This window comes from Megalobrama amblycephala, unplaced genomic scaffold, assembly GCF_018812025.1.
Source record: "Megalobrama amblycephala isolate DHTTF-2021 unplaced genomic scaffold, ASM1881202v1 scaffold416, whole genome shotgun sequence".
Lineage (NCBI taxonomy): Eukaryota > Metazoa > Chordata > Actinopteri > Cypriniformes > Xenocyprididae > Megalobrama > Megalobrama amblycephala.
Window position 1 is genome coordinate 162501 of NW_025953365.1, and position 9298 is coordinate 171798.

The window sequence follows — 9298 nt, forward strand, 5'->3', positions numbered from 1 at the left end:
CAGAAGCTCTAATAGACTCCTTAGGAAATAAAAAAAAAAAAGTACTGACTGCTGAGTATTGTTAATCACAACTTTTGTCAACCAGGAGCTAGTAGGAAAGTACCTGAGCATTAGGAGAAGGTTGCAGAGTTTATGGTTAGTGATCTAGTACATTATTTATCCTTACTCAGTCTTCATCGGATGAATCAATGTCATCATGGAGGTAAGGAAATTCCTCACAAACTGCTTCTCCATCTTCCTCATCAATTGAGAGAACACTTGGATCCACCACAATCTGCCTGTGATAAAGTGAACACAGGTTAAATGAAATGATAAATATCTTGCATCCTCACTTTCTCAGTCCTGTTGAGCTCATAAAATGACACCATCATTTTAGTAACTAAATATTTTACTTTGTAACTTTCACACAATGCAATATCAAAAGTATGTCTACAAAGAAAGATTAAGCTATTTTACAAGGTACAGTACAAGACAGGGACCGAACATGAGCACCCACCTATATTTTGACTTCACCTCACTCATTTGATGTTGTAGGTCACTCAATCTTGCCAACATAATGCAGCACAGTCCCTCGTATGCCTCCACAGACATGTTAGTAGGACAGACTTAAAACGTTTTAAGATTGGTTAGGGGCAAATGTATCCTACTGCAGCTTTTTACAGACACATACAATGTCCATATTTCTGTCCTGATGATCTTTGCTAGGTTAATGTATCAGCATTAATACCAGTCATTAGCTCATTCATTGAATATGGCTACATATATCTTAAGTAATTTTATGCATATATTGCATGTATATGCATGTATTTTTTTTTAGACCAAATGGCATGAAAAAGAAAGACCTGTTAGTGTTTACTCCACAAACCTGTCAAATTATACAGTATCTCAGAGACAGTAATGAATACTTACTCCCTTCTTTCAAGTCACCTCTGACCAACTTTATATCATCACCTAATGTCTTGGAGACACCAGCCAGGAACTGCCAGTGTTGTTTCATCTCTTTAATGAGAATAGTCTTTTCTTCTTTTAAACGAGACAACAGCATTATCTTGTCAAACACAATCTTCTTTTGTCTCAAGGGCACAGTGGATTCTGTAAAGATAAATACTGGTAATAGCAAAAAAGACAAAAAGATTGACCGACAGTGAAAGGCCTTGCAATGTGATTGTGGCGAGGGGGGCGTGTTAACCCGCACCTCCGGCATCCGATAATTTTGGGAACATTGGCCTGCGTTTAATAAATTATTGGGTTGTTTGTGCTTGGATGCCTCTTGGAATAAAAATTCGCCGGGTAAGGATGTGCCGTACAGGTGGGGGAGACTACCAGGGACCAATAGTACTGCCTCGGGGAACAGAGCAAAATCGGAGACTATTCTTTCGGACCGCAATGACTCCCCCTGGAGCAATCTCAGGATAGACGTAAAACACGCTTTTGAAAAGGTCAGCACTATCGATGGTCAGCCTTCCAGCCTGGACGCCCACTGATATCCGTATTTTGCGATCATAAAGGATAGGTTGTATCGAGTGACCCAAGACACTCAGACAAAGGAGGATACAACCCAGTTATTAGTTCCAAAGAGCCGCAGGGAAATCTTTTCCACCGGCTCATTCTAATCCAATGGCTGGTCATTAGGACAAACGGCAACACTAAATCGCCTCATGACCCGATTCTTTTGGCCGGGCATTCACGAGAACGTGCGCAGGTGGTGTGCGTCTTGTCGTGTATGTCAGTTTGTGAATCCACCGGCCGCTCCAAAAGCGCCTTTGCGCCCCCTCCCATTAATGCAGGTCCCCTTCGAAAGAATTGGTATGGACCTCATCGGGCCATTAGAGCGATCAGCAAGGGGGCATCGCTTTGCATTAGTCATTGTGGATTATGCAACGCGATACCCTGAAGCAGTGGCTCTCCGCAACATTTCCGCTAAGAGTGTTGCGGACGCACTGTTTAGTTTATCTCCCGAGTGGGGATTCCGAAAGAAATCCTCACTGATCAGGGCACGGCGTTTATGTCACGCACGTTACGCGAACTTTACGAATTGCTGGGCGTTAAATCGATTCGTACCAGCGTCTTTCACCCACAAACGGACGGGCTGGTCGAACGTTTTAACCGCACGCTTAAATCCATGGTTCGTAAGTTCGTTAGGGAAGACGCCAAAAATTGGGATAAGTGGCTAGAACCCCTGTTATTCGCAGTACGAGAAGTCCCGCAAGCCTCCACGGGGTTTTCCCCCTTCGAGCTTCTCTTCGGACGCCAGCCCCGTGGGGTGCTGGATGTCCTAAGAGAGACTTGGGAGGACGGATCGTCTCAGGCCAAAAACGAAATTCAGTATGTGATGGACTTGAGAGCAAAACTCCACACTCTGGGGCGGCTATCCATGGAGAATTTGTTACAAGCCCAACACAAACAGAGCCAGCTGTATGACAGGGGAACTAACTTACGCAAATTTTCACCGGGAGATAAAGTGCTTGTATTGCTCCCTACTTCAAGCTCAAAATTATTGGCAAAGTGGCAAGGACCGTTTGAGGTTACACGGTCGGATAGGAGAGGAGCACGTCAAATTTACCACCTCAACCTCCTTAAAAAATGGAATGAGGCAGAATCAGTGATGCTGGCGACGGTGATTAGCAGGGAGGATGATCTCGGGCCAGAGGCGAATGTCAAAAAACAATCCCTCGCTCTGGCTCCAGGGGGAGATCACCTCTCGCCCTCCCAGCTCACTGATTTAACTAAGTTACAAGCAGAGTTTGCTGACGTGTTTTCTCCCCTACCGGGCCGTACTGACCTCATTCAGCACCACATCGAGACAGAGCCGGGCGTGGTGGTTCGCAGCCGGCCGTATAGGTTGCCTGAACACAAAAAAAAGGTAGTTCAGGCAGAATTAGGGGCAATGCTTGAAATGGGAGTAATAGAAGAGTCCAGCAGTAACTGGGCGAGCCCGATAGTTTTGGTTCCCAAAACGGACGGCTCAGTTCGGTTCTGTGTGGACTATCGCAAGGTGAATGCAGTGTCGAAATTCGACGCGTATCCAATGCCACGGGTGGACGAACTGCTTGACCGGCTCGGTACGGCTCGATTTTATTCGACACTGGACTTAACAAAGGGATATTGGCAGATCCCCTTGTCGCCATTATCCAAAGAAAAGACCGCTTTCACGACGCCGTTTGGATTGCACCAATTTGTTACACTTCCGTTCGGGCTGTTCGGGGCACCGGCTACCTTTCAGCGGCTCATGGATAAAATTTTGCGGCCCCATGGTGCATATGCTGCTGCCTATCTGGATGATATTATTATCTTCAGTAATGACTGGCAGCGGCATATGCAGCATTTGAGGGCCGTCCTGAGATCGCTGAGAGGAGCTGGGCTCACGGCCAACCCGAAGAAGTGTGCAATTGGGCGTGTGGAAGTAAGGTATCTGGGCTTCCACTTGGGGCATGGACAGGTGCGTCCCCAAATTGATAAGACCGCAGCAATTGCGACTTGTCCGCACCCTAAGACCAAAAAGGAGGTTAGACAGTTCCTCGGGCTGGCGGGATATTATAGAAGGTTTGTACCTAATTATTCGGACCTCACCAGCTCGTTGACTGATCTAACTAAAAAGGATGCACCAGATACGGTCCAGTGGACGGAGCTGTGCCAGCAGGCCTTTACCCACGTGAAGGCTGCTCTATGTGGCGGGCCACTGCTTCATTCTCCTGATTTTTCTCTCCCCTTTTTGTTGCAGACTGACGCGTCGGACAGAGGGCTGGGTGCTGTCCTGTACCAGGAGATAGAGGGGGAGGAACGGCCGGTGCTGTACATTAGCCGTAAGCTCTCCAAGAGAGAAGCTAAGTACAGCACAGTAGAAAAAGAATGTCTTGCCATTAGGTGGGCCGTCCTCACCCTCCGCTATTATCTCCTGGGACGGGAATTCACCCTCTGTTCGGACCACGCTCCTCTGCAGTGGCTCCACCGCATGAAGGATACCAACGCGCGGATCACCCGTTGGTATCTAGCTTTACAGCCCTTTAAGTTCAAGGTGGTCCACAGGCCGGGTTTCAGATGGCTTGGCCGATTTCCTCTCCAGAAATGGGGGGGGGGGGCTGCAGGCCGGATGGCTCCCCGGCCTGAGTCGGGCGGTGGGGGTATGTGGCGAGGGGGGCGTGGTTCAGCGAGGTCTGCAACTGGAGAGAGTGTCGGGAGATGCGTGGTAAGCGAGTGGGTTAAATGTAAATTAAGAACACCTGTTTCTCATTCCAGTAATTGGCGCGGAGACAGGATAAAACGCCAGGAGAAGCAGGAGTGTGCGAGAGAGAGAGGGACTGCTGACTGAGACACTGAGCACGACAACAGCACTGGAGAGAAGCCCTATTGTGGATTGTTTATATCGTTGTGGAGTGAAGCCCTGTTGTGGATTGTTTATTTTCGTTGTTGTGCGGTGCACAGACTTTTGTTGGACATTTTTCATATACACTAAATAAAGCTCAGTCAGCAGTCAAAAGCCGACCCTTGTCCTCTTCCTTCCCCACGAACTTTGAACATTACTACACTGATATAAAACTACATACCGTATTTTCCAGACTATAAGTCGCACCGGAGTATAAGTCGCACTTATATTTCAAGGCCCTTTAAATAAACACTTTACTTGTCACCAAAGGCATGGTTATAATTTTATGCTTGTCTACTTACAACTTAGATGTTTAAATATGTTCATTGATATTTACAAATAGTTAAAATGAGTGTTTCCCCGAGTGCCAATATAGAATAGACCAGCCAGACAAGTAAAAAAAACTGTGACTAATAGTCCATAAAATACGGTAATAGTGGTAAACAGATGCATTACAAGTCATTTGTCCCAAGCCATTTAGCATTTTAAATGCTTATATCACAAAAGTGATGCATCACTCTAAAAAGCATTTGAAGTTATTTTGTGAAGTTGTTTAATTATCTTTAGGTTGCTATGTAATTGTTTGTGGTTGTGTTGAACTAGTTCTGTTACAAACTTTGTCAGCACATTTGAATTTAAAAAAACTAGGATCCACTATATTCTCAATAATAAAAAAAGCAAATAAAACGATTTATTTAAAAAAAAACTATCGTCTACCATGCCCCTCACACTGGGAATGATTTACAGAGAGAACTCAAGATTGATGCTTTGGTTCCTTTAGGGCATTTTAAATCCATGCCACATTAGAGGATAAACTCTCGCCAAAATTTAACCTATAATGTTTTTTTTTTTAAATGTATTCGAGTCAACCGTTTCATTAATAGCATAATTATGATTGTGGCGAGTGGGGCGGGCCGAGGGACGTGGGAACAAGGAGTGAGGCCGGCGGAATGATTGGGAAATCAGTGACACCTGCGCCCCACCGCCGGTCTCGAGTCCAACGTAGGAGATGGAAGGATATAAAACTGGAGCGACGACCGTGAAGGACGAGAGAGGACCAGGACTGGGATTTTATTTGTGTTTTGCTTTTTATTTGTGCGCATCAGTCGTCCCGTGAGGGGCTGGTGCGCTGTTTTGTTTATTTTGGAATTATTAAAATGACATTTGATTGTCCGCCGGTTCCCGCCTCCTTCGTCCCGATGATTGTGAAGGTTTTATTATTACAAGGATGTAAAAGCCACGTTTAAAATTTATTGTAGTCTCATTGGGTCTCATTCATGAAACACGAGCAGAACGAATTTGTGTAAATCGTGTGTAAAGAGGTTCTGGCGTAAATTTTCGGATTCATTAAAATGTTCGTATTTTCCAAATGTTAGTTGGTACAAAAGAAATCTACACCTGCTCCCAGCCACGCATAAATAGTGCGTTTACATCCGAACGTTTTGCTCATTAATAAGCTGCATTTTAATTCACCTTAATCGGTAAATATGTACACAGCATTTAAAAAAAAAATTATATATAGTAATTACATATATTTTTTCTTTTTACTTTTATACCAGTAATAGCATCTGCAAACGGAACACAAGTCCGCAAGTCTTTTTTATATATATATGCTCATATATAGTTGTCAGTCGGTTGTTAATGGGCGGGATTTATGGTAATTGAGAGAATGAGCGTGGACGCGCGTCCCATTTACGACTGATTGGAATTCATTAACCCACACACACATTTCACTATCACATCTGACATTTACGAAGTATTTGTGAATCAGGAGAAGAATTTTCGGGAATGTCTCTTTACGCGCAAATCACTCACACATTTACTCGTATATTTACGAATGTTTCATGAATGAGACCCAATGTTCGGTCAAATGGCCATTTGAATTGAAGTGATAGGGGCATTGCTATGATGGCATCAAAACTGCTATTCCTAAAACACTAAAAAGGCTCAACATAACATTAAACTTTTCTCTAAGTATCACCAGGGCCTCTACACATGAACTAAAGCATTGAGAACATTGTTTGTGTACACAGAGTTTACTAAAAATAAATGTTTTTAACAACTCAACGTAGCTGTTTTTCTCTCCAGCCGCCTCTATGTTGACAGTCCAAAAGTGTCGATCTCCGAATGCAAATTAATAGACTCCATATTAGGAACTACAAGGTCAATATTGTTTTTCACTAACGACAAAACAACAAATTACCCATGCATTTATATGGAACTAAGCTTTAGGAGCTTTTTCATGTTTCCTCCCTGTTACTTTGCAATCAGAGATCGACACTTTTTGACTGGCAAAATGGCAGACACCGGAATCATGAACTGCAAAAATTATTTTTACAAACCTTGCATTTTTGTAAACTTTTTGAACACAAACAATGTTCTCAATGTTCGAGTTCATGTCTAGAGCCCCTGGTGATAATTTGAAAAAAAGTTTCATGTTATGTTGAGCCTTTTTAGGGTTTTAGGAATAGCAATTTTTATGCCATCATGGCAGTAACTATCACTTAAATTCAAATGGCTATTTGACCGAACAATGAGACTACAATAAATCTTAAACGTGGCTTTTACATCCAAATTATGCTAATACTGAAAAGGTTGACTCGAAAACATTAAAAAAAAAAAAAAACACGTAGGTTAAATTTTGACGAGAGTTACACTTTAATTATTTTCTGTTGAATGTGCTGTAATTGTTATTCTTAATAATGTTTCTTGTAATTATATTTTACATCTTCTGTCCACAAGGCTCAGCTTGTAAAAGAGACCAAGGACTCAGTCTGATTCTCTCTTTATAAATAAATGTAACATAAAACTTAACTACATGGAATCTAATTGTGCACTATTGTGGTAAGTGAAGACAAAGACAACTTAAATACTGTGTTGACAATAATATTTCCTGTTCCAATCTCTACCTGTTTCCCAAGGCCATATTGAAAAGTTCTTGTGCTAAAAGGGTGTCTGCTGGATCCACAGCCTCTGCATTTGAGACCAGAGCATTGTATGATGTTATGGCCTCTTCTAGTTTGCTCTTCTCTTTAGCAATGGCAGATCGCTTGCGTCGCCTGTCTTTGTTGCTGTCTACAAGGAGGTAACACATGAACACAGATTTCAGAAAAATATAATTTTAATAAAGTACACACATTATGACATTTCCATTCAGATTTATAGATTACTTTCACAAGAATGTGTAGGATCCTACAAAATGAATAAAAAAAAACTCAATCACAAACCTGTCCCTCTGTACAACTCCATTTTCTTTTGGTGGATTTTAAGGACCAAGCCTTCCATTAGACGCTGCAGCCCCTGTGGATCATGTGAACTGATGGTACTCGGAGCTGTTTGCAAACAAAACGATAAGCTTACAAACATAATATTAAAAAAGTTATAACATTCAAATTTCACAAATGGAGGGGCGTAGGAGCGGGTGGGGAAGGGGGGACATGATCCCTAGTGGCAGTTAACCTAGTGGTCCCACCCAATAAAAACAACAATTGTTGAATAAAACGAGTCCCCCTCAATATCAAACTCATTCCTACACCCTTGCACACATGACATGATTTCTTTAGATTTAGTAACAAACTTACTTGATGCTGCCCACAATTGAACATCTGTGACCCACTGCTGAAGATCTTCACTTGTTTTGTTCAGGTGGGATTTGGTCATCTCAATCTCCCCTGCCACCTCAGCTGTTCTCTGTAATGTCTGTAACATACATGAAGTTATACTTATAATGCAAACAGTGTTGGGTCAAGTTCTTGAAAAGTTTATTTTAGTTCATTTTCTGAGTTCACAAGTTTTGGGAAGTCCCTATAAAAGGTCTCATATTGTAACCTTTTTTAAATATTTTTTTTACGTTTTTATGTACTTATGAAGTTATATTTGCAGTTATAAGTATCAAACACCAAGTAAATAGCGTTTTGCAAGCTCTTTTCTCAGTAGCTCTGCTAAAAACAGGTCGATTTTGGTCTGTCTAATTAATGTTCACGAGCCTTTCTTCTGATTTGCCGATTTGAAAGACGCACAAGCAGGCAGTCACTGGGAACAAGCTGTAGTGTGTGTGCAGTGACTGAAGGAGGAGCCTAGGCATTTGTGACATCTCAAAATGCAGGAATTCAAAACGGCTCGTTTTCAGGCACAGCTTCTAAATCTGTTCTAAATATAGGCAGTGTGCGTTTGTCTGACAATCGTCAGTGTAGACACTTACAAGGTAAATACGTAGCACCTAGACCTTCATTATGATAATAAAAGCCAGAAAATGTCGATTTTGACAATATGTGACCTTTAAGACAAAATTATCAGGTAAATGGAGTTCATATCGTTACCGGTGACCATGATTGATATTTCTTTACTCTTTGTATTTGTTTTATAGGACACTGTTAAGATATGAACTCCATTTACCCAATTATTTTGTCTAAATTAGGGACTTCCCAAAACTTGTGAACTCAGAAATTTAACTAAAATGAACTTTTCAAGAACTTTACCCAACACTGAATGCAAAGGTTAATCTAAATTAGAATTAATAAACAAAAACATAATACCAAATGTACCTTAACATATCTTTGAGCAAGATAATTGTGAAGATTTAACTTTTTCCTTAGGTTCCATCCACGAACATGGATAGTGATCATATCTGTGCGTGCTGAGAAAAAAAAAAAATGAACAGATCCATTTTAAATATTGCACATATTTAACAATGACTTTAATTAAACCCAACGACTCACCAGATTTGGTCATATATTTTGTTGTCAATGCAGCACGAGACATAAATGAATTGACTGCTTCCACTTCCTCCCCGACAGTCAAACCTGCATTAGTAGGAAATATAAAAAAATGTTAAGGAACAGATCCATCGGGGTACGAGTGGCATAGTGGTCAAAGTTGCTGCATTAAATTACGATATGGACATTTAACCTGTCTATGAGAATAATCCAATGACAG